Raw genomic sequence first — 24,438 nt, forward strand, 5'->3', positions numbered from 1 at the left:
CATTCACAAGACCTCTTCTAACTCTTCTTACTCTTCCCCCATACTTTGCGTGGTCTATATAGTCAGATCCATGTACTTAGCACTGAAGGTTTCTTTAGCAAGTGCATCCACTTCATACCATTCCTGTGTACTTTGCTGAGTGTTTGCAGATATGTGGGGTTTTTTTTACCATTTTCTGCAATACCATTTTTATAAAATATCCCATGGTATTTGTACCAGCCATTCTTCTGTTATTTATTGCTCTCTCTCTCTCTTTTTTGGTTAGAAATAAATTTTCCTTAAGAATTGGTCCAAACCTCAGTGTGAAATATCCCTAAACCCCATCCTTTCAGTTAAAATGTCCTCTACAGTATCATTGAATTAGATGGCCATGACTGCCCAGCAACTTGAGAGGACATGAGCAACAGAATATCTTTAATCGATGACAATTAATTAATAAATTCATGCATTTTTGTGAATTTATAAAGATAATTACAAAAAACAAGGAAGTGTCAGTTTTTTGATTTTATGGGATTTTCGTTATTTAAAAAATTCTCTGTGAGGACCAATAACAGTAGACTAATATTTATGAATAAGAAGGAAGCATTCATTGCTTATTTTTCTAATGTCAAGCAATCTATTTTTTAAATATATTTTATTTATTTATTTTTAGAGAGAGGGGAAGGGAAAGAGTGGGAGAGAAACATCAATGTGTGGTTGCCTCTCATGTGTCCCCTACTGGGGACCTGGCCTGCAACCTAGGCATGTGCCCTGACTGGGAATTGAACCAGTGACCCTTTGCTTCACAGGCCCATTCTCAATCCACTGAGCTACACCAGCCAGGGCTCAAGCAATCTATTTTAACATAAGTTCCTATCCTCTAAAATCATAACATTGATTTTAAAAAATCTCTTGAATCTTTGTCCCTGGTGAAAAGTGAAAGACTTACAAAATTTGATTATTTCTTACTAATAGAACTTTGTGACATATTCTTCAAACTGCCTGCCTAATACACATCTCCCCAGGTTTTGTTTGATGTGGAAAGGGGTTCAGGGTAGATGCTGAATTCCCATCTCCTCTTGCTGCTGAAGATGGTCGTATTTCTGGCTCCAAAGGCAAAGCATTGGAGGTTTCTGGGTGAGTTTTTGCTTTCCTATTATTTGTTGTACATTATACTTAGGAGTGGAATTATGGAATGCATGGGAATTCCATGTCTAACTGACTGAGGAACAGCCAGTTATGTTTTGGAATTATTAGCTGAAGTCCTAAGAAGAAAGTTCCATAAATTTATAAAATTTTGAGATAATGACTTGCTCTATTTTTCCTTTAATCATGTTTAGGAAGTTCTACCAAATCTTTGCTCACTGCAATCTGTATAATAAAATAATACAGATTTGCAGCATTAGTCAACAGGAATGAGATAAATAATGTATGACGTTACTTTGTTAAACCTCATTCAAAAAGTATCCATTATATAGCATCTTAAAAATTTAGAAAGAAAAAAATCAGGCATTGTAATTTACAACTCTAAAAGATGTACTCCAGTTTCCTTGAAGAGCATTTTTTCTGTATGAATGAATTAATTAAAAACTTGGCCACTAAAACCTTATCAGAAGTGTTTTTGTTAGTTGATTAAGAAAATTTGCATATACTTTTATTTACATCTTATTGGCTGATAAAATGAGATGCCAGGAGCAGGTGAGGGGTAAGAAAACAAAGGCACCGTTTTCTGTTCAGTTGAGTCACATTGGCTGTGATCCACTGAAGGGACTGTTTTAGAAATGAACTCTGTCTGCAATTTTATGGCTAGTCCTCAAGGTATAGAATATGTTCCATATTACTTCTTATTGTAGTGTGCCAAACTAATGAAGTAAAAATCGTTAATGTGGGAACTAAAAAAAAAGAAGAGAGATCTTAGCCAAGTCAGGAGATGCGGACTCAGACACGGCCCAGCGGTAAGGAGCAGAGATGTCTATCACGTGCTTCCGTCCCTCTGCGTGTGGGACCCGTGGCAACATGGATACAGGTTGTAATTTACAGCAGATGCTAAAGGAGAAAATATTTATTTTATTATTATGAAAGTTTTATGTTTAAAAGAAATATTTTACTGGTTACAATGTTAACAACTTAAATACATTGTAATGCATTTATTACATTTTTTTAAATGTAAATATTTTTAAAAGTGCTTCATTCATGAACAAAAAATTTTTAACAGCATGGGTATAAACTCCAACTATATCCAGGAGTCTGCTCTGGGAAACCTCACTCACTGGCCAGGCTGAGACCCACCAACATACCTGACCTTTGAGAGCTCCCACCCCTGCTGCCTCCATGTGGGCTCGTGGGCACTGCTGTTGACTGTCAGACAAGAAAATATATTTCTCATGAAGCTTTAGAAACTAGTAATAAAGTATAATACATATGATAGCATTTGATCACTAAGTTAAGGAGATACTAAGCCAGAAATATGAGTCATCTAATATACATATTCTAACCATTCATATCTAAATGACACTGACTGATTTAATTCTTGACTACATTTCAAACGTACCACCCTAAGGCACTTATTACCTCCTACATTTTTTAATAATATATTTTGTTATAATCATATATAACATATATTTGATAAGGAAGAGCGATTATACAAGTAAAATAAGTTTTTTTTCCTCACTATTTCCACAAGTCCCAGCTTCCTTCAAGAGACAAACATTTTTCTGTGTATCCTTCAAACACATTCTTTGCAGACATCTGGGCCGACAGCACAGCGGGCGCCTCCAACTGCTGGGACGCCAACATTCTCCGTGGAGGAACCGGTGCGACAGCTGCAGGGACTGCTGGGGGCACAAAGATGAGGATGTTAAGGGCAACTGAGATGACGATGATGACAAGAAAAAGAGGAAGCTGAAGTAAAACCGAAAGTAAACATTTCAGAAAAGAGAAAAATTACAGAAGATAAAAAGATAGAGTAGAAACAGAAGCAAAGGCAAAAAGAAATTAAAAAGCATTTAGAAGAACCTAAAGCGCTAACACCATAACAATTAGGAGATCGGCTGTGGCTAAAAAAAGTATAGGAAGAATCAGACCTCAAATCAGCAGAAAAATAATAAAAGAAACTTTTGGTGCTACTAATATAATTTATGGAATAGATGTTATGAACTTATTTTCCAGAGATGACTTCACAGATTTGAAAAGTTACTAAAAGATAAAGTTACCCAATATGAAAAGTCACTTTCTTATGCCAGTTTTTTGGAAGCCTTAGTTCAAGATGCATGTATTTTATTGGGAACTTGTGGCTTGAAAAGATTACCAATTCACTGATTTGTAGTGGAAAACAAGCAAAAAAAGATCAGAACAACTGTGTGGACAATGTGTGTTAGGACGGAGGTGCAGTCTGAACGTTTATCAAAGAGCCTGGGAAACTCAAAGGTCGAGCAATCCACCAATGCCATTTAAACTGGAATAAAACAAGAGTGTGAGCGGCACTTACTGTCACTGTCAGTATTTAGCTGGGAAAAGAGAGCCAAAGAAAACTAGATATTGAGCTTAATAAACTGGGAAGCAGGAGTCTTTTTGCCTCCCTGGGAACCTGCAGTTTCACACCCTGGGGGATTATAGCAGTGATCCACTTCTCCCATCCTGCTCTGGTACTAGGTAGCTGCGGGCACAGGGGAGACGTGTGACCAAAGAAGCCTGTCTGTCTAGCCTGGGGAAAGAAAGGACTGATTAGGAAGTGGGCCCATCTAAAGCTCATAGAAGCCTGGGAAGTTGATGGGTTCTTTTGAAAGGGCACCTGGTCCATCCCAAGCCCAAGCTCCTGGTTATAACCCCCCACGGAACACAGAAACTCTCTTTCCCAGGTAACCTGCACTCACCCCTTGTGTTTACATATCCTCTCTCCATAGCCATGTGGCCCTCCTGGCCATGTGGCTTATGGCTGTGGGGACTGCACATGCAGGCTCCAGAAGGGAGGGTGGATACCACAGCACAGCCATGGACTGCAGCTGGAAACACACCTTAATCTAGGTGGATGCCACACTGGACTGTACTTTAATATGGAGCATACACTCGGGGCAGTGACCTTCAACCTGGCCCTACTGAAGACAAGACTGAACTTTTTCCATGGTGAGACAAACAGAGATGGGATATTGGGAAGTCAGGAGGGGAACTTCCTTAATTGTATATCATCGATAAACCACACAGCAAAGCCACATCTTCCCTTGTGGATCTCAGGAAATTCTTTTTCTTTAGATACGGCAAGAGTCCCACCTTCACCAGTAACACTTTTTTTTACAAACATATTCACAGTCTTGGTTTCTGAAATAATAATAGAAACTGATTTGGGTTAGGTCTCATATCTTCCTTGGAGAACTAAAATTTTTCTGGGACCAGAGGCTTTGGTGTCTATTTGATAAGTTTCACATGGTAGATAAAGTCTCTTGAATTATCATTCTTTTATCTTTAGCAAAGCAAAGCCAGAAAGAAGAAGAAAAGTCTGGTTCCTGGAAGGGGATTAGAGCCCACCATAAAAGGTGGTCTGGCAGACTGTCGTAGTTATGGTGAAGGATGTGCACAAGACTAGGAAGATTCCATGTGACATTTTATCTTCTCTGGTGTCTTCTTTGTGCTGCCCACAGTCCCTTCGACATGCAGCACAACCTCCTTTCCTTGCAGTTCTGCCAAATGCTCCAGTCAGAAGTGCAGTGTCTTTTGTGCTGTTTATTTTACCCCTTGACACTTAGGAACTAATGAGGAACTTGGGTTTTACTGCCAAGGGGTTGAAATTGGAAACCTTAGTTGCTACTTAATTATAGTTTAAGGAAGCAAACTTAATAATATTGTCATTGTTGCTATCTGATTCTATAACAGCATCACTAAATAGGAGAGAAAGGTTGCAATATAACAAAAAACTGTAATTCTGACCAGCACCATTCAGTAATGCAGTTTTAACTTTGAACTACTCATAACTTGTCAAGAAAAGCAGTTTGCAGAGAGCATATGAGCTGTGAACCTAGTATTAAAATTGTTTTATCATAAAACGGAGAATGAGGCTATTAAGAGGTCACTGCTATTCTGGGAGATACAAAGTCTTTTCTTAAGAATTGTTACATATATCGAGATGCATATGCATTCATGACAAATGTTAAGCCATAATATTCAAGCTAGTCATGACCTTGAACCTGTGACACCAATATATGTAACAATATTTAAGAAAAGACTTTGCTTGTATCTCAGAAAAATTGTGACCTCTGAGGGTTAAACATACATTATGAAGAAGACCGTTTATCTCAGAACGAAGATATATAGCAGCTGAAAAGCACTAGTTTGACACTTATAAATTAAGTGACCAAAACCCTCCAACTCTGAAGTGAAGAAAGTAAACCCCTCTGTTATTGCATTAGAAGTTGTGGAATCTGTTGAATGCAGACTGTCTTGTTTACCAGACTATTCTACTGATGCTGTGCTTCAGATGGAGGAGGGGAGCCCTGTTTTATTTGCATGATTTAAGTGTCTGAGAAACAAATCTGTGTTCTCCTAGGCTGCAATGGAACAACTTTAAACAGGGTTTCGGCATTTCCTTTCCTTTATAAAACGTCCTCAACAAGCTTTACCAATTAAATCGTTTAGTAAATTATGTTAACAATTATGACATCTGCAATGTTTTGTAAAGAATCTAGTCTGATAAAGTTACTACCGTGAAGACTTAAATTTTGTTACCTCCCAAGAGCTATTTTTGAAGAGTATAGGCCACAACCCTTGGGACTAGAGTTCTCCATATACTTAAAAGCTTAATAAATGCTTGACAAGTAGTTAATGGCTTTAGAACAAAATGATTTGTCAGGCCCTGAATAATGTCACCCTAGAACAACAAAGGTACAGGGCTGTCTTCCTTAGCTTATTTATTTGTGGGAAATTATTTGGTTGTTTAGATACCAAGGCCTCATTAAATACCTAGAAGAACTACTTGTTTGTAGTAACTGAGCTTAAAATTAAAGTTATGACTGTAAGCATAGATTGAATTATTTTTATTATATATTTTCTTTTAAACAATTTAACCAAGTTTGTAGTTAGAGTCTTTTTTTGAAACTGTCACAGACTCAAAGTAGGGACAGAACAAAATTGCTTTTAATTTCTCTTACATAAGAAGTGAGAACATCAGTCACACTTCTGTACACCACTAAGTGAAAGAGGACCATCCGAATCATTTGAGAAATTAACAGGAAGCAGTGACAACGCTAGAATAATTTTAGCAAATAAAGATTGTTTTAAGGCAGACAAGGGCTAAGATTTCCCTAGCAATTAATAATGGCATGCACTGAATTTAAAATCTATTTTATTATAAAAATCGGTTTCTAACTGATGGAAATATAATCATCTATTTTTAACTGTGTAAATAATATTTATTTCCTTTGAAACTAGAAAAGAAGTTCTATGAAAAATACAAATATACATTAATTTATACACATAAAGACACATTTAAAAAATCAAACAATAATTTCATCATCCAAATACTGTGATAATGACACCAAGAGCAAATCCTACAAATAAAATGGGTCCAATTATTTGCTTAATAATCCAATATTTTCTGCATCATTAATTCTTTCCCTTTATTGTTTATTAAATCTCAGGGAGTTCAAGATAAGAAAAATTTATGTTAATAATGTTTAAAAACAATTTAAACTTTAAATTTATGAGTTATATTGAAAAGAAAATTTTCAATGTAACTCTTTTTAAAAAAATTTTTATTTATTTATCTTTAGAGGGGAATGGAAGGAGAGAGGAAGAGAATATAAATGTATGGTTGCCTCTCATGCCTCCCAGCTGGGAACTGGCCTGCAACCCAGGCATGTGCCCTGACTGGGAATCAAACTGCTATCCTCTGGTTTTCAGGCCTGTGCTCAACCCACTGAGCTTACACCAGTCAGGGCTCAATGTAACTCTTGTACTATATTTAATTGTAGAAGTCATATCTCCTAAATCAATTGAAAAGGGCTTTCATTTTATCTTAGGGTGTGGTCAACTTAAAAAAGCACTGCTCCCATCCAACAATAAGTCAGATAATTTACCAAATCATAAATTTTCTTGAACCCATCAAAGAGCTGAATCTGTAGGACTTCAAATAGTCTCAAGTCTCGGGAAATTCAGGTGCTGCTGAAAAGAGACAAACTGTGGACTCTGGTTCACATGGTCAAAAGAGACATGGATGCCAAGACAAACTAGTGAGAAAAATTCAGCTAAATGTTGAAACAAACTTCTAAATGTGAGTACAAGCTAGTATAAAAGTATAGAATCCTTACAGCAACAAACACAGGAAAAGATTCCACTTAATTTCAGGCTTTTGTTTTCACCCCTTTCCAGGTCCTCAGGAAAAAAGATTTGGGTCAGGTGGGGAGGTCAGAGGCTGCCTGCTGCATGATCACGCCTTGGTGGAGCAAGAACCATAGTGGGAAAGAAACAAAACCCCATCTAAATTGTTCTTGCCTATCTTCGCTATTGAACAAAATCCTTCCACCATGGAGGGAGGGGCAGAAAAACCCTTTAGCATTCAGGAAACATAGAGAAATCCATTGCAGCTGAGGTGAAAAAAAAAGAAGAAAAAGTAGTACTATGGCAGAATCAGAATATTAGAGGTCCTCTTCCACTGGTGGAATGGCAGGGTCACCCCAGGGTCCAAGAACAGAGGGTTTCCCTAAAATAATGGTAGAGCAGCACAAGAGAGAACCCTCTCCACTCCTCCATCACAAGACTACCAAGTGATGAGTGATAAGCAGAATCAGTCTATTTCTGAAAGGGGCACAAGAACACGGAGAGAAACCTCCTTTGATGAGTAAATCTACAGAGAAGTCTAAATCTAAAGGGAGAACAATCATTGAGGGAAAATTTTAAAACTTCTGCAACTCAGCTCCTGTTATAAGTACAAGAAAAAAACTAGAGGAATTTGAAGCCAGTGATGCTCTTAAAGTCATTGTAACATGACTATCTGAATCTAGCTGTACCACTGATTAGATTAACTCAGCATGCCATACTAAGGAACTCATATAAAAATAGGTTAGTCTATTTTCAGACATAGCATAATATATATCTCAGTCTGTATTGTTCTAGACACAGTGTCTAGCATTCAACAAAAAAGTACAAGGCAATGGATCAAGAGTTAAGATATATTAGAATTGGTTAATAGAACCAGGACCATGTAGGACATAGATGTTGTAATGATCTAACAGGGAATTTAAAATAATGATTAACATATTAAAAACCCTTGTTTAAGAGGTGGATCACATATATGTATTACGGCAGAGGGGTAAAAACTGTAAGAACATTTTAAATTTATGAGAATGATAAAAGCTGTAAGAAAAAAACAAATGCTTACTCTAACAATCCTGAAACACCAATTCAAAGGAACCTAGGCACCCCAATATTCACAGCAGCACAATTTACAATAGCCAAGTGCTGGAAGCAACCTAAGTGCCCATCAGTAAATAAATGGATCAAAAACTATGGTACATTTATACAATGAAATAAGGCACAGCAGAAAGAAAGAAGGAGCTCACAACACCATGGATGAAACTGGAAAGCATTATGCTAAGTGAGATAAGCCAGGTTATGAAAGACAAACACCAAATGATCTCACCTATAAGTGGAACATAATCAACAAAACAAACAAGCAAGCAAAATGTAACCAGAGACATTGAAATAAAGAACAAACTGACAGTAATGGGGGGGTAAGGGGGATAATGAAGAAAAAGAAGAGGAAGGGTGGTCAGTGAACAAGTATAAAGAATCCACGGACAAAGCCAAAGGTGGGTAGGACTGGGGGGGTAGGGATGGGTGGCAGGGGGGAGGGTGGTGGGGTGAAAGTGGAGATAACCTTGCTTGAACAACAACAAAAATAAAGAAAAGTAAAAGAAAAATTCCACTAGAAAAAAGAAGTCAACCTAAAATACTATATCTAGCATAAATGGCTTTCAAAAGTGACAGAAATAAAGACTTCTTCAGTAAAAGAAAAAACAGGATAGTTTATAATAACAAACTGCCACAACAAACAAGTTAAAAGAATTTTTCAGGAAACATGTATGTGATAAAAAGTTAAATCTACACAATGAAATGAACAGTACTGGAGATAGTATAAATTAAAGTACACCTAAAATCAATTTTCCTTTTTTATTTGAATTGCTGTATCGACTAATTAATGAAAGTTGCCCTATAGTTCATGGTTGAATTTTGTCTCAAACCTGAAATGCAGATATTTTGTGTGATGGATTATTATTCAAAGCTGAATGTTGAAAACCAAGTGTTTATTATGATTTAACATTGACAAGTGTCTGAATGAATCAATCAAAAAGTGAACTGAATGAAGACTATCCCCTGTCACTCATCACCAATATTGGATTTATAATAATCAAAACAATGCTATTCCCTTTTTACTGCTTATGAAAAGAACTATAAGGGACAATGTTGAAGAAGATGAGTAACTTGGAATGGCAAAAAATGCAATAATGATTAAATAAAAAAAGAAGAGAAAGCATTGGGGGAGGAGGAATGAAGGTATAAGAAAATAGCATCTGTCTTTTTGAAGCACAGTATTCACCCATCTTCAAACACAGATAGATTTAAATAAATTACAGTGATGATCAAAAAAAGCAGAATATGGAACAGGATGTGCCTTTGATAACATAGAAGCCAGCTTACACCAAGTAAAGGACTTAATACTCAGAGTTTATAATGCAGAAATAGATACTGTTTTTCTAGCAGTATGTGTTGTTGCAATTCAGGTATAGGTTTATTACTACAGAAGTGCTTAATAAGCCACCAAAATCTTCTATTCAGTACGCTTCTTAGAATTATGCTAATAGAGTTTGGTGAAAGAAAGTTGAAAACCAGTAAATCTATGAGCAAAATGCTCATGGAGATTTAATGACAATATAATTCTTCCTTTTCCAGTTTTACTAAAGAGCTCACAACTCCAGTTTTACTGAGAGCTCATCGTTTAGAGGTCAGTGCATACTTCTGACATCCAAGGTTATTATAACCTTAGGAAAGAATGTTCTCAGTGATGAAAACTTCTAACTCATCAAACATTTAATTGTTTTATTTCTCAGCAAGTTATACTGGCAAGTACATCTGTATGAGGCAATATTTATATATTCTTCTTGACCATTATGACTAGGGAGTTTTCAACTGAGAAACAAAATGTAAAATGTATCACAAAATAGCATACTTCGCAAAAACATAGGACTTTCAAACATAGGCTATCCAAGCAATTATATGAGACCCCTTGAGAAAATAGAATATATGTAAAGTAAGAAGGAAAATTGTAACTGCTATAGGCCTTATAAAACCAAGAATATGATATAAAAAGTTCCTGTCTGCAAAGAAAATGGCTTAGGCTTCTTAGGGGAAATAATCAGATTTAAACCACAACTGGCAGAAATGATTGTCTCACAGCTTTCACTTTTCTGGTTGGTTAGTTTAGCATAGTAGAATTTAGTTTGATGGATAAACCTTGTGTACTATTAAAATTCTCACATAAAAAAACAAGCTCTCTATATGTTCTTAATACACAGTGATTCTCTTTACAATAATTGTCAAGCAAAGTAAAATGAAAGTGTGGGGGATTTCATGAATGTTTATACTCTTCCAACATCAATGTCATACCTATCATTTAATTTACTGACCCTGAAATTTCTGGATGCCATTTTAATTTTTAGATATTACACCAAATGGTAAGACTTTGGGGACATCAAATTACTAAGTGAAATACAAATGGAAATACTGTTTTAGCAGGAGTTTGTTTTGGAAGTCTGTGTGAGTATTCAAGTTCAGCATTCTCTTCTGGACATTAATAAATGTTTTGATAGGTCTAAAAACATGAGAGGACAAACACAAGTAAGTTGGAAAATTAAAAAAATAGAATCTATGCCCCTTTATACACAAAAAAGGAAAATAATCAGTACTTAAGTATCATTAGGATGAGAAGCTTCTTCATCAAAAAAGAGGAAAGAGACATGGAGGAAAATTGACATAGAAAATAAAATAGAAAATAGAACATTAAGAAGAAAAAACCCAGCTAATTACAATTGCATTTTCATCTCTGCTTACTAGAGAAATAAAGCTTAATTTTAAAGAAATGGAAAAGTCTAGTGAATGCCAAAAGAATTTTCCATGCATTATAGTTTTTTGGCATATACTCTGTATGTATTTATCCAGATGTTATGCATGGAAATTATGGGATCTAGTAGTAACTGGAAGTGAATTTCAGCACAGAATAGTAATAAAATAAAAATGAATGAGTACATTTAGAAATTCTATTGCTTTCTTAAAGGAATTTAGGATCATAGTGTGTAATAAATGTTAAAACATGTCAAAGATGAAGACACAAACACAAAATTGCTTTTCTCCCCAAATTTACACTTTAAATACAATTACAGTACAGTGAAACTTCTTAAACAGTGTTGATATGAACTATTCTGTGATACCTAAAAAATGTGAATAACATGTATTTAAAAAAACAGTTTCTGACTGCTCTGGTATTTCCTTCATGTTCGGGGACAGCGGAGCAAGGCCGTAGCACACGGTGGGATAAGCACATGTCCTCTGGACCATGAGCACCTGGGTTAAAACCCAGTTCTGTCCTGTGTGAACTGTGTGATGCTGGGCCGGTGACTCACCTCTCAGAACCTCAATCTTCACATCTGCAAAAAATAACATCTATGCCAAAGAACTCCTGTGAGAGTTACAGTTGAATAATGCAAATAATTGTGATATAATAATTGTGAAATAATTTCACCAAGTAATTCTGTATTGTTTACTCAGTTGGTTGTGATGATTATATTGACCATTATTATTGAATGTTTCCAATGCCAAGTGGGTATCATTTTCTCGTCTCATAAATATTATTTCTTGTGGTGCCTCAGGGCTTCTTGAAACTGTTAAGAGGCACATTGATGCACAGAATCTTCCCTAAGCAATTAAATTTCCAAAGAACTCAAGATCATGTTCCCTTATGCCTCCTGAATCCCAAAGTCCAGTGGAGATTGGAGAAAAACTCCCAAAAAGGTGGGGAAGGCAGGCAAGGGCCAGGCTAATGGTGTTTGAAGGGCACTAATAAGTGCATGGCAAGAGCACCCAGGCTCTTGTGGAGAGGGGAGGAGTCAGCATCACCATTTGTTAACAACAACTATACAATTATAATTAAAGGTGTGTATTTGTATTCCAAAAGCTAAAAGAAAATGGGGAAGTTTTGATCCCCAAAATCCCATAAAAATTAAAAAGTAAATATTTTATAAAGAAACTTAAAATACAAATTACCTAAATTATTTCTCCAGATGGAAATTTTAGTCAGAAAATATGTTTGAGGGATGATTCTATTGAATAAGGTAGTAAAAATGTAGTATGATTCAAATAACTTTGAAGTAATTCATGCTTTAGAAACTACATTTTAGTTTAGTTACTTATTTCTCTCTTTGATTTATTCATATTGATAGGGGAAAGAACTCATTTAAAATTATAGCAGGATCACCTTAATCCTTGAAATTCTTTTAACAATTATGTCAGTATGAAACCTGTTGTTCACACTAAAGGCACCAGTTTTGGTAGAATTTTTAACACCAAAGTTATCATTTTGATCTCCATAGGAGATTAAGTAATTTATCTAAAGGAGAACTCATCGTCTCATGTTCACCATTAACTCAGCTAAGCATAGTTGCCAAGTTTGCACTGACTGACAGTTGGGGTCAGAACTTGATTATAATTCCTAGAAATCAAGAACTGGAGGGGAATTTATAGATGATCTACTCTTTTCTTTACTGAAGAAGCAGAAACTCAGAAGGAAAAAGTAAATTCTGGTTAAAGTAAAAAACCAAGTTGAATGTTAAGCAACTTGGCTTTCAGGCCCAATTTCAGCCATTATCTGATTTCCAAGAATGGCATTAAAGCTATTTAGCTGAGAAAAATGAAAGAAATAGTAATACTAATAATGAGAAGAAAAATGAGAGTTTATTCCCTTGAACTTATTAAAGAATAAATTAATACAAAGTACATAAGTCCAACTTTTGTTGAGTGGAAGTTTAATGGTATTTTTGGTATTTTCAGGGAATTTTATCTTCTAGTTCACATGAATATCTCCATTGGGGCCCACTGTGGATTTACTTATTTTGCAAAATATGATTCCCAAGTTCAGTGGAAAGAAACATGCCAAGAAGAAAGTCTCTGGTGACCAAAGAAGCAATTCCTTATTACTCAGCAACAATGAACAAAACAAAGAACAAAACCCCTAATTCTATTCAATGCAAGAAATTGGGGGAAAAAAGGCTCTGTCTACTTGATGATAGTAATTTAGGAAACAGCCTCAGTACAAATGGCTGGGAAAACAATGAAAAGAGAAAAATAGATACTATACGAGAAAACAGCGGTGCCACCAACCACATAGAGCAAGAAGTAAGTTACTTATTCCAATGCCCCCAAATTACAAACACCCAAATCTCCAGCTGTATATATATGCAGCACAGCAAAATAATTTAAGAAAATAATAAAACACTACTTATTTGGTAAATAATTTCACCAGAAAAGGTTAAAACTCTTAAAAATACAAACTCAAAGCTATATAGAACATTAACTTATCCAACATCATGTTTTTTTTCAGGGTTGCTATATAGTTGAGGTTTTAATTTTCCCTTTAGTTATATAACATAAGTTGTTGCACTTATTATCATTTAATTTATAAAATGTTTGATTTCTTAGAATTATTTTTAAAAGCTAGGTTATTTCAGGTATATTGTTTAAATTCCCCAAAATGTAGTATAATAATTTATGATTGTAAAGTCTTTCATAATTATTTGCTGATTTAATATTCACTGATTCTTATTAATAAAATTATATTTACTCCTACTTTACTAAACCTTTAACTCATTCATTCATATTTTAATTAAATATTGACTAAAATGAAAATTATTCAAATACATTTTTAAACAAAACAAGTTGCTAATATCTATTGAATTGTTAAAAACAACTACATCTATGACATTACACAATTATGCATAAATATACTTTACCCCTGAATATTATCGCTATTTTATTTATTTTTGTTTTTATAGCACAAATTATATAGTTCAAGTGGACAAAAACTTAGTATTATATACAGTATCTTAGGATAAATTGCCTTTGAATTGGAGCTTCTTTTCTAGGACTTTGAGGCCTACAAAACGTATTTAGAAAATTTAAGACTCTGAAAAATGAAGACTGCTTAAATCAAATGGAAGGAGGAGTGGATCTGTGGTTTCAGTTTTTGATTAATTACTGTAACACTGCCCTTCAGCTGGCTGAGGGAGTTTCATATTTTCTTTAGACACCATTAGGCACCAGACTTTCTGCAGGACAACTCCGATACTACATAAATGCCGCCATTTTGTTAGCACTGATATGGTTCTTCAGTCTACCACTCAGAACTATTAATTCCATTCATATTACTTTTTCTTCAAATATAGAACGGGGAGTGCTTCTGGGTATTTAGGTCTGCATTTTACTTTAAGGTTGTATGTTCAGTTTCATAAGTAGCCCTTGGAGGCCCAGTTATCCCTGTCCATCTTGTGTCATGTCTTTTGAGTCATCTGGCAGACTCCAGCTAACCATACTTATCTCCTACTCTGTTCTAGCCTTCTTTGAATTCTTCCAACAGTCAAAAATCCTTAGGGACTTTTACTCCTGAACCTGTAGTGGCTGCCAACTTGTGTTGCTGTTGCTCATAAGCTAACCCTATTGTCACTATTTTAATTAATAAAATTTACTTGTATTTCTCCAACTTAAATATATTGGTCTTAAAAACCATAAGATTATGCAGTGACTTAAGATTATGAAGTGACATTCATGCCTACATATTTTAACCACTTCAACTATTTTTGTGTATTTCCAAAAATTAATTGTTTTAAAGCATTTATTTCATGTGTCTATTGAACTCCATTAGTTTTCTTGTGGAATATAGTCCACACTTCTTATGTCAGCCTTTCGAGTTACCCACAATTTGGCCACAATCTTACCTTCATGACTGGCTTTGTTACAGTTATACTGAACCATAAGCTACCCTACAAACAACTCATGACCTGTGAATATTTGACTTCAGTACCTCCATCTGGAATGCTCTCCTTCCATATGTGTATTTCTATTTGCTGAAATAGAAAATTTGCTCAATCTCGGTGATGAGTTAATTATCTCACTCACCAAGAGCCCATATTTGTGTCGCTCGTTGATTTTATCACTCCATTATAGTTTTGTGAATATGTTTTATGTGTACCTCAATTTGGTGAATTACTCTCTAGCAAGGATCATTTTGGTATTTTAAAACCCATCCCCCTGCTCAGTATCATGCTGTTCTCATAGTGAACTCTTTAAATATGAAACTGAAGTCACTGAAGTAAAATGTGAATGGGCCTTATTTTCTTTTTTTCATGTTTTCCAAGTTATCATATTCATAACTTAATATTAAAAGTTCTGAAATTGATATAATTTTCGTTCTTATGTTTTAAACCAAATTCAAAATTCTCCCATTTTGCAATCATTTCCATTATGTTCTGCAGGGCTTCAAATGCTAAAATCTGATTCTAGTTAGAAGAAATAGATAATCCCTATAATTAATGGTCTTAAAAAGGCTAAAAACAAAACAAAACAAAAAACCACATTTGGGTATCATTAGGAACATGAAATCTGTCTTCCGGAGTGTTAGTCAATCATAAATCAAATCACTGGGAGAATTTTTACAAATGAGCAGTTTCTCATTCAATGGTTGTATTTATTGCCTGAAACAGTGACACTTAAACTTTCTGACATTTACTTTTATTTCATGGTACCCATTCTTTCTAAATGTCTTGCCTTTCAAATAATGGTAATTTATGGTAATTTTAAAAAAAGATTAAAATGAATTAAGCCTACTTTTTCTGAAATGCTTTTGAAAATATTGGCATTGGGAATTCTATGGCACTCTTGGAGGTAATTCGGTGTGTCATGGGTTATTGCACAGCAAATTGAGAAATCCTAGCCGATAGCATCTGATGTCAATTTTCCAAGAAGAACACATATTGTATATTTTGTAGGTATTTAGCCAGAATGACATATGCAAACAGATATAATAAAATTTTCAGCATATTTGAGTCATGACTTAACGATATGGTGAAAAATGATGTCTGAAAAAAATTTGGTTTTATTTGCATAAACCAGTAAGTCTCCATACATGACCTTTTAAAATTTTCTACTAGCTGCTAAAACATTTGAAAGTTCTTATTTTTTAAGTTTAAATAATTCAAGAAATAAATTTTTTATCCAATGACAATTGTTTTTGTTAAAATGCCATTTTATTAGAACCAGAATTTATCCTGCCTGTTGCTGTTTTACCCAGTGAGCATTTGCATAATGTTAAACATTTGTTGTCCATGTTTTTTGTTCACACCCTTCAAATTCTTCTAGCTCTCCTCCCTCTTAATCACCAGTTGGCCTAGCTGGAAGGATTTAGTCCTTTTCATCTGCTCGACTAAATCAACACCATATTTTTAACAGAACATTCCGATTCTTCATGTATTCTCCTTACTATTCTCACCAACTTTTGGAAGTCTTTCTGATATGAATGTAACTAGGATAATACTTAATGTGGTTCTAAAAGAGAAATATAGAAACAAGAATTATTCTTAAATTAATAATTCATGGGCAAAAATGGCTTCTAACAAGTGTTCCATTATCAAATCACATAATTGAGACAAACCTGTTCTCTATTACTTCACAGGATTTGGCAGAGGAAGACTTTGAACTGTGAACTGAGGAAGAGAAAAAAAAAGACTCCTGAACAGATAGTTTACAGATGTGTCAACTGGATTTTTGCTAGCACGCACTGAAGTCTGCAGAAAATAACTTACAATTGTCTTCTTTATGTGCAGTTTTATGTAAGTATGCTAAAGTTTCCACTGGAATAATTAATTTTACATTATATCCCACCCTCACACTCTTCTATGTGAATGGAACAATCACATGATTGATCAATATTTATCTTTGAGCATCTTACTTCTTTTTAAAAAATTAAAGGTGAGCACTGAGTACACAGTGTTTCATGACATTCTTGTGTAACCTATGTATTATTAGATAATTAAAATTTGGTATGATGACAACCTCTTTCTTTCTCTTCCATATATTTGTAACATATATTTTCCAAAAAAAGAAAATATTGAATGCCAGAGTTATGAAAATTCACAAGTGTAATTTTTGACATGTAAAATCTAAAATAATTGTAGAAAACTTCCACTGTAGATTACACAAAAATACTCTCAATGTAAGCATATTTAATATTGTTTAACAATATTTAAATTTTTTAATAACAAAATACAAATTTTATTATCTATAAAGTCTTTTCTAGGTTAAAAGACCTAATTAGACACAAATACATTGCTGACCCTTAATTTAATCTAAAACAAAATCCATCCCTGTGAGCATACATTCTTTTACAGTTCTATAAGACTGCTGACCTTGATTCCTGCTTTTAAAAACGTTTACATTCATTTGGTTGCTTTTTGTTTTGCTGGTAATTTCTTTTGCTGTGCAGAGTTTTTTAGTTTGATATAATCCTATTTTTTATTTTTGCTTTTACTTCCTTTGCCTTTGAGGTCCAATTCATAGTCACACAGTACAATATACAGGTGATGTTATCATGTAATTGTATATTTAAAACCTATATAATTTTACTAAACCAAGGTCACCCTAATAAATTTAATTTTAAAAAGAACATTTTACAATTAAATCACTTCTTTTCAAAGACAGATCTTATTCAGAACATCACGGTTAAATTTTATACTTATTACTTTGGAGCACAGGTGAAAAGAAGTCTTGTCTCATTATTTGTTCATCTCAGTCACAGCAGTGAACTAAGAGCTTTTCATCTTGATATCCCAGAGAATGTACCACCAGGAAAATGAAACACAACTTCATATAAGTTGTTTTATTCAATAATCATTTATCGCCCTGGCTGGTGTGGCTCAGTGGATTGAGCATCAGCCTGCGAATCAAACAATCATTTATTACAACTATATTGATATATAAATATAATTTTGATTACTATGTATATTAAACAATCCATCCATTTAAATACAAGTCAATAGTTTTTTGTATATTCACTAAGATGTGTAACCTCTGAATTTTAGAGTATTTTCATCACTCCAAAAAAGAAATTCCTTACTCGTTAGTAATCACTCCCCCAACATCCTGTGTCACAACTCCAGTTTAGGCAATTACCATAGATTTTCTGTTTCTATAGAATTGCCTATTCAGGATAGTTCATATAAGTGGAAACATAATATAAAGACACTATCCTTTAAAACTGTCTTTTTTCACTTAGCATGATGTTTTTGAAAGCATATCTTTTGGGGTGACCATTATTCTGCCCCAAAAGATGTCCACATGCTAGTCCCTGAGACATGTGATTATGTCAGATTATATGGCAAAAGAAACTGAAGCTGAACACAGAGTTAAGGTTGCTGATAACCTACCCTAAAATAGAGAGATTTTTCTGGTTTAAGAAGTAAAACCAATGTAATAATCATGACAGCCCTTCACAGTAAAAAATGGAGGAAGAAGAAGAGGAAGTCAGATCCAAGATGGAAGAGGAGTAAATGGAAGCTACACAAACCTCCACCCAGGATTAATCTGAAATTACAATGAAATTGTAGAGAAACCATTCTGAATAACCAACTAAACCAGCTGGAGAGAAGTCTTATAATCACAGACAGACAGAAAAAAACAGCTTTACCACAATATGATTGATAGGGAGCGCAGAGGAAGCATGGAAATGCTGCCTGGATTCTAGTGGGCAGCAGCTGAAGTTTTGAAGGGATATTTCAGTGGCCAGAGGGTTCTCCCTGAGACGCGTGAGGTCTAAACCTCAAGATGGGCTCTGCAACTGACAGTACCAGAGCTGGAAAGAAACCCAGAAAACAACCAGCTTAAAAAAATCAGGGTTTCTGTCTACCAGGGAGAGATGGCTGGAGACTCGGGAGCCTCTTAAAAGGCCAAAGGTCAATGCACAACTTATCATTTTTAGCCACTTCCCCTGGACCCTGGCAGAGAAAGGGTGGAGTGGACTAGAAACATATGAGGAGAGTTTGGGGTTGGTGGGTCTGGGGAGAGAATTGAAGGAATAGATGCCAGGTACCCTGTGCTGAGGGATTCCCCATATTGCAGAAGCCATCTTTCTTAGGGAGAGCACTCCTCTCTGAATGGCATCAGCCCAAGGGGAAACAATTGTTCCCCTCCCCCCAAAGAAATGATTCTGCCCCATCCTATGCAGCTTAAGCCAGGCCGCTAATTACAGCTTGAGGCTGTATTATTGATTCGTTTAACAACTAAGGTAGATCCGTGAGAACTCTATGAGACTTTAGCTGATCCTCCCTCATGCACAGTATTGATAAAAGTTAGCCTTGCTGTGAAGCTAGGTTCTTTCTGCACATAAGCATGTGCAGCAGAGGGAGCCACACAGTGTGGTTGTTGATCTGAACAGTACACCACAGTCAGTCACAAGTATTGTTAAAGGCCTACACCAGAGTCTTTGCAGGTCTGTCTAATACATAGAAATAAATACAATGGAGCAGCCAAAATTGGAAGACAATGAAACAGACCCCAAATGAAAGAACAAGAGAGCTCTCCATAAAAAGAGCTAGATGAAATGGAGGCAAGCACTTCATGAGATACAGAGTTTACAGTAATGGTTATAAGGATACTCAACACCATGAAAAAGACATAGAAACTATAAAACAGCACCAGTCAGAAATGAGGAATGCAATATCCAAAATAAATAATCCACTGGAAGGAATAAACAGTAGGTTAGATGAAGCAGAGGATTGAATAAGTGATTGGAAAGACAAGGTAGAAGAAAACACCCAGGCAGAGCAGTAAAAAGAAAAAAGATTTAAAAATGAGAGCTTAAGAAACATTTTGAACAGCATGAAGCGTAACGACATCTACATCATGTGAATACCAGAGGATGAAGAGTGGATAAGGGATCAAGAACCTAATTGAAGAAATAATGACTGGAAACTTTTCTAATCTGGTAAAGGAAAAGTTTACATAAATCCAGGAAGATTAGAGAGTCCCATACAAGTTGAGCACAAAGAGGCCTATACAAAGACACGTCATAATTAAAATGGCAAGGCCAAAGACAAGGAGAGAATCCAAAAAGCCACAAGAGAAAAGCAGTTAGTTACATCAAGGGAGTACCAAACGGACTGTCATCTGATTTCCCACCAGAAATATTTCAAGCCAGAGGGAGTGGCATGAAATAGTCAATGTGGTGAAAATCGGGACTTGCAACCAAGGCTACTTTGCCCAATAAAGCCGAGTAAAATTAAAGAAGAAATGAGGGGCTTCCCAGACAAGAAGAAGCTAAAGGAGTTTGGTAACATCAAACAGTACTGCAGCAAACATTGAAGGGCTTGCTTTAAGAAGAAGAAGAAAAAGGGAAAGGAAGAAAAAAAACACTAACAATAAAATGAGACTAAATACCTATCAATAATCACCTTGAGTGTATTGGGCTTATATGTCCAACAAAAGACATAGGGTAGCTGAATGAATAACTGGAGAGTATTATGCTACTTGAAATAATCCAGGAGATGAAAGAAAAATACCATATGATCTTATCTATAAGTGGAACCTAATCGACAAAACAAAAAAATGAGTAAGATAGAACAAGAGACGTGGAAAAAGAATAAACTGACAGTGACCAGAGGGAAGGGGGAAGGGGGGAAATGGGATAAAAAAGGCAAAGAGTCAAGTCAAGGAAAATATATAAAGGACCCAAGGACAAATATAATGAGGGGGATTAAATGTGGGTGGTGGGGGTGGGTAGTGCAGGAGAAAGTAATGGAGGAAAAATGGGGACAACTGTAATTGAACAATAAAAAATTAAAAGTAATTAAACAAGAAAACAAGAACCATGCATATGCTGCCTCCAAGACATTCTAGATCAAAAGGTGCGCACAGACTAAAAGTAAAGGGATAGAAAAAGATATTTCATGCATTTGGGGGGAAAAAGGTGGGGTAGCAGTCTTTATATCGGAAAAAAACAGACTTTAAAACCAAGGTTATAGTAAGAAACAAACAAAAACACTATCTAGTGATAAAGGGAACAAACCAACAAGAGGATAATCCTAGTAAACATTTAGGCACCCAACAGAAGAGCACTCAATTATGTAAAGCTCATCTTCATGTAGATAAAGGGAGTGATCAAGAGAAATACATTCATAATCAGGAATTTTAACACTCAATTTTCTTCAATGGATAGATCTTTCAGAGAGAAAATCAAGGAGGAGACAGCAGGTTTAAACAACACACTAGATCAAATGGACTTAATAGATATCTTCAGAGCATTTCAACCCAAAGCAGCCAAATACGCATACTTTTCAGTGCACAAAGAATGTGTTCTAGGCTGGAGCACGTTAGAACCCAAAACAAGTCTCAATAAAATTAAAAAGACTGAAATCATATCAAACATCTTCTCTGACCACAATGCTATGAAACTAGAAATTATTCACAAGAAAAACACTGAAAAACATACAAAGACTTGTAAACAAAATATCATGCTATTAAACAATAAGTGGGTTAACAGTAGATTAAGGAAGAAATCAAAAGATACCTTGAAATAAGAGAAAATGAGAACACAGCAATCCTAAATCTATGGGACACTGGGATAGCCATCCAAGAGGGAAATTCATAGCATTACAGGCCTATCTAAAAAAACAAGAAAAAGCTCAAATAAACAATCTAAGTTGACATATAAAGGAACTTGAAAAAGGACAACAAAGCCCAAAATGAATAGGAGGAAGGAAATAATGAAGATCAGAGCAGAAATAAATGAAATAGAGACTAAAATAAATGTTACAAAAAATCAATGAATCCGAGAGCTGGTTATTTGAAAAGATAAACAAGACTGACAATAACTAGACTCATCAAGAAAAAGAGAGAGGATTCCATTCACAATTGCTTCAAAAGGAATAAAATACCTAGGACTAAACCTAACTGAGGATATAAAAGACTTGTACTCAAAAAATTATAAGACACTGAAGAATGAAATTGAAGATACAAATAAGTGAAAGAACATACTGTGTTCCTGGATAGGAAGAATTAACATTAAAATGTTCATACTTTCCAAAAATACCTATAGATTCAATGCAATCCCTATCAAGATTCCAATGAGCATCAAAGATGCTCGATGTCACTAATGATCAGAGAAAGGCAAATTAAAACCACAATGTGATATCATCTCACACCTGTCAGAATGGCTATCACCAATAAATCAACAAACACCAAGTGCTGATGAGTATGTTGAGAAAAGGGAACCCTTTTGCACTGTTGGTGGGAATGCAGACTGGTGCAGCCACTGTAAAGCAATATGGAGACACCTCGAAAAATTAAAAATGGATCTGCCTTTCGACCCAGCTGACTGACTTCTGGGAATATATCCTGAGGAACCCAAAACATTAATTAAAAAGAACATAAGCACCCTTAGTTCATTTCAGTGTTATTTACAGTCTCCAAGATATGGAAGTAGCTCAAGTATACATCAATAGATGAGACATTTCTCCATGTGCTGTCATCTCCAATAGATGGGACAGACAACTATGGAACATTTACACAATGGAATACTACTTGGCCATAAAAGAAAAAGAAAATTTTACCCTTTGTAGCACTATGGATGAACCTAGAGAACATAATGCTATGCGAAATCAGTCAGAGAAGGACAAATACTATTGTATTTCACTCATATGTGGAATCTAATGAACAAACTGAACTATCGAGGAAAATAGGGCCAGACTCATAGATGAAGAGCAGGATGACAGATGATGCAGGGGAGGTAAGGGGGTGGAGGGACTGAGCAAAAAGGAAAAAGACTCATGGACATGGACAAGAGTGTGGTGATGGTTGGGGACAGTGGGGCACTAGGGGATTAAATATAATGGAAAAATATAATGAAGATTAAATAGAAAAAATGAGGAAAAGAAGAGGAGGTCAGAGTGATGGGGTATTAGAAGGACTCCATCCATTTGTGGTTCTCTAGATCTAGAAATAAGGACATTAGCCATGATATGGTCCCTGTAGTATCTAGAAAAGGTAATAGAAATAAATTCTTTCCTATTGTTACATCAGGACCTTGAGTTAGCTCAGTGAGACTTCCAACCAACAGAATTATAAGATAAAAAATTATTGATTTAAGCCTGTAAATTTGTGGCAGTTTATTACAGTAGCAATAGAAAACTACACATGATTTTTAAATTGAAAAACAAATGTTCAGTCCCTTACTTCAGGATGAAAAACACTTGAAACCAACGTGGAAAAACTTTTAATTCCAAACTATGGTAGTGACATGTACAATTTACTTATTTTGGAAAGAAAAGACATTCCTTACATATGGACTTTAAACTTAAATGCAATTCATCAATGTTAGCAAAATATCCACCACTGGTTTTCATCTCTTGCTCCTGCCTATTAGTGACTCATTATGTGACTTCAAAGAATATATCTAATTTTTTAAACCAAACTCCAAAAATTAGTTTGGTTGTATGAAAATTCAGAGACTTTAGCTTGATATGCAAAAGTTATAAATGACAGTAGGACTCAGGCTTCTATCAATTGTGACGGTCATGTATTTATTTCTAACCTAGATCAGATTTTATCTTTTTGTAAACTGAAAGTATAGTTTTACAGGTAAGTTATAAGATAACATTGGTGTTTTAAAAGTTAGCTTCACAATATTTATTTGTATGCTTTCTTCATATGCTGTCATTTCCAAATATTTTTTAGTACAACATGACTTTAAAAAAGAGCATAAAAGTGGAAGAATATATTTAAAATGCATTTAAAAAGACCTTGTAACCATTTGAGAGTTGGGAGATCTATTTAATGATGTTTTAAAGTTAGAATATAACTTATGATGTTACTTCTTTGGCATTGTAAGTCACTAACTGGCAGTTTAGGATGGAGTTACCAACATAACAGGCACACTACTTCACTACAGTGCCACTCTGAACACAGAACTAAATTCCGTGGAACAGCTTTGCAGTTTAGCCCCTTAAATGTTGTTATAACTGGGGTTCCATTCTAGGCATCTCTCAGATGCCCCTCTTAATCTTCAGGAAATCATATTGATCAAGAAACTCAGTTGCATAAATAACCATCATTTTGACACCTATTTATGAATTTTCTAAGCAGACTGCAATTTTACCTATAAGATGCCTATATGTACTATTTGCAAGTAAAGTATAATTTTTATACTAAATTTTTATTTCAATCTGATAATTAACACCCCCAGAACACAGTAGCAATCACAGGAAATGCGATGGCATGTTTCTCCATGGAATCAACAACATACATCTTAGGAATTTGGTTTTACTAATACAAGGGTCCTAGATAATAAGTGGTGCTATTTCCGGAGAAGTTTATCAGCCCATT

The 24,438-nt window shown here is 35.0% G+C and overlaps 2 pseudogenes; one reads left to right on the top strand and one right to left on the bottom strand.

Annotated features, from left to right (window-relative positions):
- The first annotated feature begins 1,909 nt into the window (after window positions 1–1,909).
- On the top strand, window positions 1,910–4,558 carry LOC119062131 (eukaryotic translation initiation factor 3 subunit J-like; annotated as a pseudogene).
- A 9,703-nt stretch (window positions 4,559–14,261) lies between these two features.
- On the bottom strand, window positions 14,262–15,042 carry LOC119062132 (ubiquitin-conjugating enzyme E2 variant 1-like; annotated as a pseudogene).
- Window positions 15,043–24,438: the final 9,396 nt, after the last annotated feature.

Source organism: Artibeus jamaicensis, unplaced genomic scaffold (assembly GCF_021234435.1).
Source record: "Artibeus jamaicensis isolate MK-2021 breed Jamaican fruit bat unplaced genomic scaffold, CSHL_Jam_final contig_391, whole genome shotgun sequence".
NCBI classification, from domain to species: domain Eukaryota; kingdom Metazoa; phylum Chordata; class Mammalia; order Chiroptera; family Phyllostomidae; genus Artibeus; species Artibeus jamaicensis.